General features: G+C 50.9%; 1 long non-coding RNA gene across 1 annotated transcript; it reads right to left on the reverse strand.

Annotated features, from left to right (window-relative positions):
- Positions 1-247: 247 nt before the first annotated feature.
- LOC119623793 (uncharacterized) lies at positions 248-3,862 on the reverse strand. The gene is made up of 3 exons (XR_012092340.1): positions 3,185-3,862; positions 2,939-3,066; positions 248-677 (listed from the first exon to the last, which is right to left on the reverse strand). It is a non-coding gene; the product is annotated as an uncharacterized lncRNA (long non-coding RNA).
- Positions 3,863-6,445: the final 2,583 nt, after the last annotated feature.

A 6,445-nucleotide genomic window follows, 5' to 3' on the forward strand; every position in this document is an offset into this window, starting at 1 on the left:
TGAAGCTTCCCCACTCCTCATCCACCACTCACTTGCATGTCAGTCTCTGCCACACGCAAGTGACGGTGCCGACTCTCTTGCCACAGCAGCTCTGAGAAAGTCGCCACTGCCTGTCTCATGTGGACGGCTTTCCTTCATTTTCCTCAAAGAATAAGTCTTAAATGAGGGGCTTCTCTATATGGTCAAGCTACACAATTCAGAAGCCCAGCATGGCAAATTCCAAGCCTGGAAAGACCATACACCCCTCAGGTCCTCTTTCCACAAAACACAGCTTCCTTGAGTTCTTCAGTCACTCCGACCAACCAGGGAAGGAACCACGTGTTATGGAAAGATCAAGGGCCTTGAAGTCAAACTTCTGAGTTCATCCAGTACTTCATCTTTCAACTTAAGAAATTACATGGTCTTGGCCAGGCTAGTGGCTCGCATCTGTAATCCCAGCACTTGGGGAGGCTGAGTTGGGTGGATCACCCAAAGTTGAGAGTTCAAGGCCAGCGTAACCAACACGGAAAAACCCCATCCCTACTCAAAATACAAAATCAGCCCGGCGTGGTGGCGCATACCTGTCATCCCAGCTACTCGGGAGGCTGAGGCAGGAGAATCACTTGAACCTGGGAAGCAGAGGTTGTGGTGAGCCGAGATCGCATCATTGCACTCCAGCCTGGGCAAGAAGAGCAAAACTGTCTCAAAAACAAAACGAAACAAAACAAATGATGTGACCTTGAACAATTTTCTTAACTTCTCTAAGCCTCTATCTTCATCTTCAATAACATAATTTTACCTCCAAGATTGCATTAAATGGAATCCCACATGTAAACCAGCTGACAAATATTAGGGGCCCTACAGCTGTGCGCTGCTACTGCCGCCCCATTTTACCCCAAGGGAGAAGCGCAAGATGTCCAGAAAAAGCCTGTTGATCCCTGCACCTCAGCATCCTGTGTTCACACAAGGCGCAGTGGCATCCAGACTTACCGGGGTCACCCAAATACAAGACATGGTTTGATTTTTCAACTTAGGTACACATGGCTTCTAACGTTCACCATATGTGATCCATAATTTAGAAGAGATTTTCCTACACTACCCTGTGGTTCTATTTTAGTAGACTTAGATGTGCCATAATAGCTCACTCTCTTAAGCCCTCTTCAGTATCAAAAACAAAACTTCAATCTGTAACACAGTTATCAGCAGTGAAAGTGGAAAAGGCACCTATGAGTCAAAATGACCCTCTGCCCCGCCCTGCCCCACCCTACAAAAAGCTGTTCAGGAGGATTTGGGCTGCTTATGAGAACGCTGTCTGTATTCCCAGGGACAGACAAACGCCTACCCTGGTTAGAAGCTGCACTGCTCAGCCTCCAGGGTAGAAAGCGCCCCAAACCCTCTACCCAAGGAGAAGAGAAGCAAATGGGGTGGCTAGGTTCCAGGATGTGAACTGTTTAGTGTGGTTTCTGCAGTCCAGGTCACCGCCATGGGTGAAGCTCTTCCTTCCTTCTTTTCCACCCAAGTGGCCAAGGTCCTACGGCTGCTGTAGGGCCTCTTCCCTATGAGTCAGCCCAGGCATTCCCCTTCCCTTTCCTTCTGTTTTTTTGAGACAAAGTCTCGCTCTGTCACCCAAGCTGTAGTGCAGTGGCATAATCTTAGCTCACTGCCACCTCTGCATCCCGGGTTCAAGCAATTCTCCTGCCTCAGCCTCCCAAGTACCTGGGATTACAGGCACCCGCCAAAACGCCCAGCTAATTTTCATATTTTCAGTAGAGACATAGTTTCAACTTGTTGGCCAGGCTGCTCTCGAACTCCCGACCTCAGGTGATCCACCTGTCTCGGCCTCCCAAAGTGCTGGGATTACAGGCATGAGCCACTGCGTCTGGCCGAGTCAGCCCAGCCACCCTGACTTTTTGTTCTGGTAAAATTACTCTCTTCTACATCTACCTTCCAAGTAGCTAAATCAGAGATCTGGCCCTTGGGGCAGGCTTGAAGAATCCCTGTTTTTGGTCCTCAAGAGGTCCTACCAGGGTGTGCGACAATTCCAAGACTTCTGTTCCTAAAGAGGAAAGAAACCTCACATACACGGCTCTCGCAGAGCTCAGGCAAGGCTTGGGAGGGCCCTAAGGTTTGGGTGTGCCATCTGTGATAACAGCTAAGAGATCTGAAGCCAGCTGTCTGGGTTCAAACCTCAATTCCAACAGCACTGGCTGTGTGATGTTAGACGACGTCCCCAGGCTCGCTGTGGTTCAGTTTCCTCACTGTAAAAGGGCCACAATAAGAGAGTTGCTCTAAAAGTTAAGTCAATTGGTGTGTATAGGGTATTCAGAATAATGCTTGGCACATGGGGGAGTTCAATAGACACGTACTGAACAGAGTAACTTAGCAATTACTAAATATACTCATGCAGGCCAGGCGCGGTGGCTCACGCCTGTTATTCCAAAACTTTGGGAGGCTGAGGCGAGAGGGTCACTTGAGCCCAGGAGTTTGAGACTAGCATGGGCAACACAGCAATATTCCATCTCTAAAACTGTGTGTAACATACATGTATACACACACTCAAATGTTCACAGTGTATTTATAGTATACAAAATAGCCGGAAAACAGACTTAACTATTCACAATGGTTACTTCTAGAGAAGGGGAAATGCAAAGTTCAGCTTTTTACCCCACACATATATTCTTGTATCATCTGAAATATTTAAGCAAATTGTATGTATAAATTTGCCCCGAAACACATAGCAGAACAATGTAGTTTTCACTCAAAAATCTTCAAATCATGATGGAATTGTCCTGTGAAAGTAAAGTTATAGAGATGAAAAGCCTCCCTCCAGCCTAAATGCTCGTTCATATGACCTATATTACACAAACCAATGCAGACACCCCAATCCTTTCCCCACTGTCATAAGAATTTTTCAGTGAACTGCGTTCCCCTTTACAAACTAGATGATAGTTACAGTTACCAGGCAAGAACGTGGATCCAGTTCTGCTTTTTCAAAGCCCAATGTTCCTCCCATAATAGCAATGCATTCTTCAACCGGTCAACTGCCCCCAACACCTGAGCTCTCTGTTGTACACAACTCAACGAGGCCTGGGAGAAAACAGGTGCAAATTTCACTTAGTAACAACACATCCCGCCTGATTCCTCTGCTGGGCTAGTTCTCAAGTCGTCTTTTATCTAAGCTTTCATTCGGCTCTACCACACGTACCTAGGCTGGGTAAAACACTTGACCAGGTTTTTTTTTTCGAGACGGAGTTTCACTGGGTCGCCCACGCCGGAGTGCAGTGACGCCATCTCGGCTCAGAAGCCAGCGCCCGGGTCCATGCAGCCCCTTCCGCGGCAGACGCGGGGAGCCGGGGAGCAGAGGGGACTGGCCCCTACCGGCAGGGCGACCGGGACCCCTGCGCGGGCCCACGCGATATCGTAGCAGGCGCGAAGCCCCCGGTGCCACCCGAGGCCGAGACAAAGCCCAGGCGCAAGGACCCCGGATCCCGACCTCGGACCCTGCGGAACCCAGCTGGGAGCCGCCACGCCCGGGGCAGAGACCCCCGCCAGGTCCGGAGACCTAGTTGCCCGTTCTCACCTCAGGCTGCCGCCTCGGAGCGCTCGCTCCTCGCCGCGGCGCCTGGGCCTACTGGAGCGCATCTGAGCAGCCGACAGAGCCGAGGCAGCCTCAACCACGGAGCCCCGGGGCGGTGCCGCTGCCGCCGCTTCAGCCCGTGTTCCACGCTCAGAATCCGGCTCGTATCAAGGAGCTGCAGCTGTCGCGGGGCTGCGGCCTGAACACACACCATGCAGGTGCACAGGGCCCCGCCTGCCGCCCGCCGCCTCGCCCCCAGCGGAGTCGGGCGCCAGGGCCCGCCCCCCGGCCAATGGGGAGCGAGCCGCGCGGAGAGGGCGGGACCTAGGGGAACAAATGGAGGCTGGGCGGGGCGGTGCTGGGATTGGGCGTACAGGTTTCCGCGGGAGGACCGGTCCCAAGAGCTGGCCTGATCCTGGCCTCCTAGAAGACCCAGCTCTACGTCCACCTGCAGTCTGCTCTACAGGACGTGTTCATCTCAAGCCCAGAACTCAGGCTTTTAGGGCAGAGTGCGAGAGACAGGCTTGCTTTACAAAAAGTGAAACTGAGGTCCAAGGAATAGGATTGCCTGCTGCCCGAAGTCACGTATTCCCATTCACTCGTTCACTTTGTGATTCAGCAAACATTTGGAAGCACGTATGGTGGGCTTTAGGAGTGAAGTAGGGCCGGGCGCGGTGGCTCGCGCCTGTAATCCCAGTACTTTGTGGGGCCGAGGCAGGTGGATCACTTGAGGCCAGGAGTTCGAAACCAGCCTGGCCAACAAGATGAAACCCCATCTCTGCTAAAAATACAAAAACAGCCGATCGTGGTGGCGCGTACTTGTGGTCCCAGGTACTGGGACCTGCGTAAAACAGGACCTGCACCCTGAAGGCACTCTCAGGGATACTGCTGGGATGGGTGGATGCACAGTTAAGGTCTTCATGGTGGCTGAGGCTGACCTCATCCCCATCGCTCTTCCCACACACACCTGAACACTCATCACTCCCACGCTCACACCCACCACTGAAAGCCTGGCCCCTAATCTGATTTGCCTAACAAGCTCCCCAGATGAACAACACAGGCTTCCCTCCCTCTCCCCTGCTAGGGCCCCACCGTGTTCTGGGATGTACTCAGGGATCAGGAGAACAAAACCTCAGGGAGTGAAAGGACATTCCAGGGTGCAGGCCTCTGCATCCCCCTCCATGCCCTCACCCCTGCCTGACACACCCTCACCCCTGTACCTGGCCAGCTCCTACCAACCCTTAAATTCTCACCAAGTTCAGTGGTGGCAGCCACACCCTAAAGTGGCTGACCCCCCAATAACCTATGCCCTTGTATAGTCTTCCTGACCTTGGGTACGAGCAAACCGGTGACTGGCTTCTAACCCATAGAGCCTGGCAAAAGCAATGGGATGTCACTGTCACAGTGCATCACCTTCGCACACTTGAGAGAAAGGTTCGGCCTGCAGGCGCTGCCGGAGGGAGATGATGTGCTGAGAAAAGACCTTTGGAGGGGCCCCGTAGGCAAGGAAGCAAAAAGCTGGGCCCTTGCCAAGCGGGTCCGAGGAAATGAATTCTGCCAGCAACCTCAGCGGACCTGGAAATGGATTCTGCCCTGGTGGAGACTCAGATGAGGATGCAGCCCAGCTGCTTAGCGTGAGATCCCAAACACAGGATCCGCTAAAATGTGCTCAACTCCTAGGTTGCCAAAATTGGCTTAAAGGTGTGTGTTGTTTTAAGCTTCTCAGTTGTTAGTTATTGCCTGTGAAAGTGTTAAAATATGAGACAATAACTTAGGTCCCTTTCTCATCACACACATTCTTCTTTCTGGCATTCATCACAATTATAGTTATTGATTGAAAATCTCCCTCTTGACTGGGTGCAGTGGCTCAGGAGTTCCAGACCAGCCTGGCCAACATGGTGAAACCCCATTTCTACTAAAAATACAAAAATTAGCTAGACGTGGTGGTGCAATCCTGTAATCCCAGCTACTCTGAAGGCTGAGGCAGGAGAATTGCTTGAATCTAGAAGGCAGAGGTTGCAGCGAGCCGAGATGACACCATTGCACTCCAGCCTGAGTGACAAGAACAAAACTCCGTCTCAAAAAAAAAAAAAAAAAAAAAAAATTGTCTCTTGCCACTAGCATGAAGGTCCCATGAGAAGAAAAATGGGAACTCTTGCTCATAACAGTGCCCCAAATGCCCAGCACGGTGTAGTTCTAGGGCAGTGGGTCGATGGTGGAAGCTTCTGGTTGAAGGGCCCAGCTGGCCCTCCCAGCTGCCTTCTCCCTGGTGAGGTTCCATTATAGAGAACAGAATAGTTTCTTGCCTTTCCAGAGTCCCTCTTACTGGGGATTGGCCAAGTGACATTGTCCTGCCCCAGGACATATAAGTGGAAGTTAGCTGAAAGGTTTCTAGCCATGGTGTGCTGGGGCGATTTGAACCAGGACATGAGAGCTGACCATCCATTGTTCGGTAATTCCGCAAGTTGGTTGTTCAACACATTCAGTACTTCAAATATTAAATAATATAAACTCGCAAATTAAAAAATGCATTAAACCAGATGCAGTGGCCCACGTCTAACACATTGGAAGCCTGAGGCAGGAAGATCACTTGAGCCCAGGAGTTCAAGACCAGCTTAGGCACAAAAGGAAGACCCTGTCTCCACAAAAAATTTTAAAATTAGCTAGGCATGGTGGTGTGTGTATCCAATCCTAGCCACTCAGGAGGCTGAGGTGGGAGGATCGCTTGAGCCATCTGTTCAAGGCTCCAATGAGCTATGATAGTGCCACTGCACTCCAGCCTGGGTGACAGAGCCAGACCCTATCTCAGAAATAAGCATATTTCATATATCAATAAATTTATAATAAATGTATATTTATATATACATTTATGTATTACAATTATATATT

The sequence above is a fragment of the Chlorocebus sabaeus genome, unplaced genomic scaffold, assembly GCF_047675955.1.
Source record: "Chlorocebus sabaeus isolate Y175 unplaced genomic scaffold, mChlSab1.0.hap1 unalloc_scaffold_279, whole genome shotgun sequence".
NCBI lineage: Eukaryota > Metazoa > Chordata > Mammalia > Primates > Cercopithecidae > Chlorocebus > Chlorocebus sabaeus.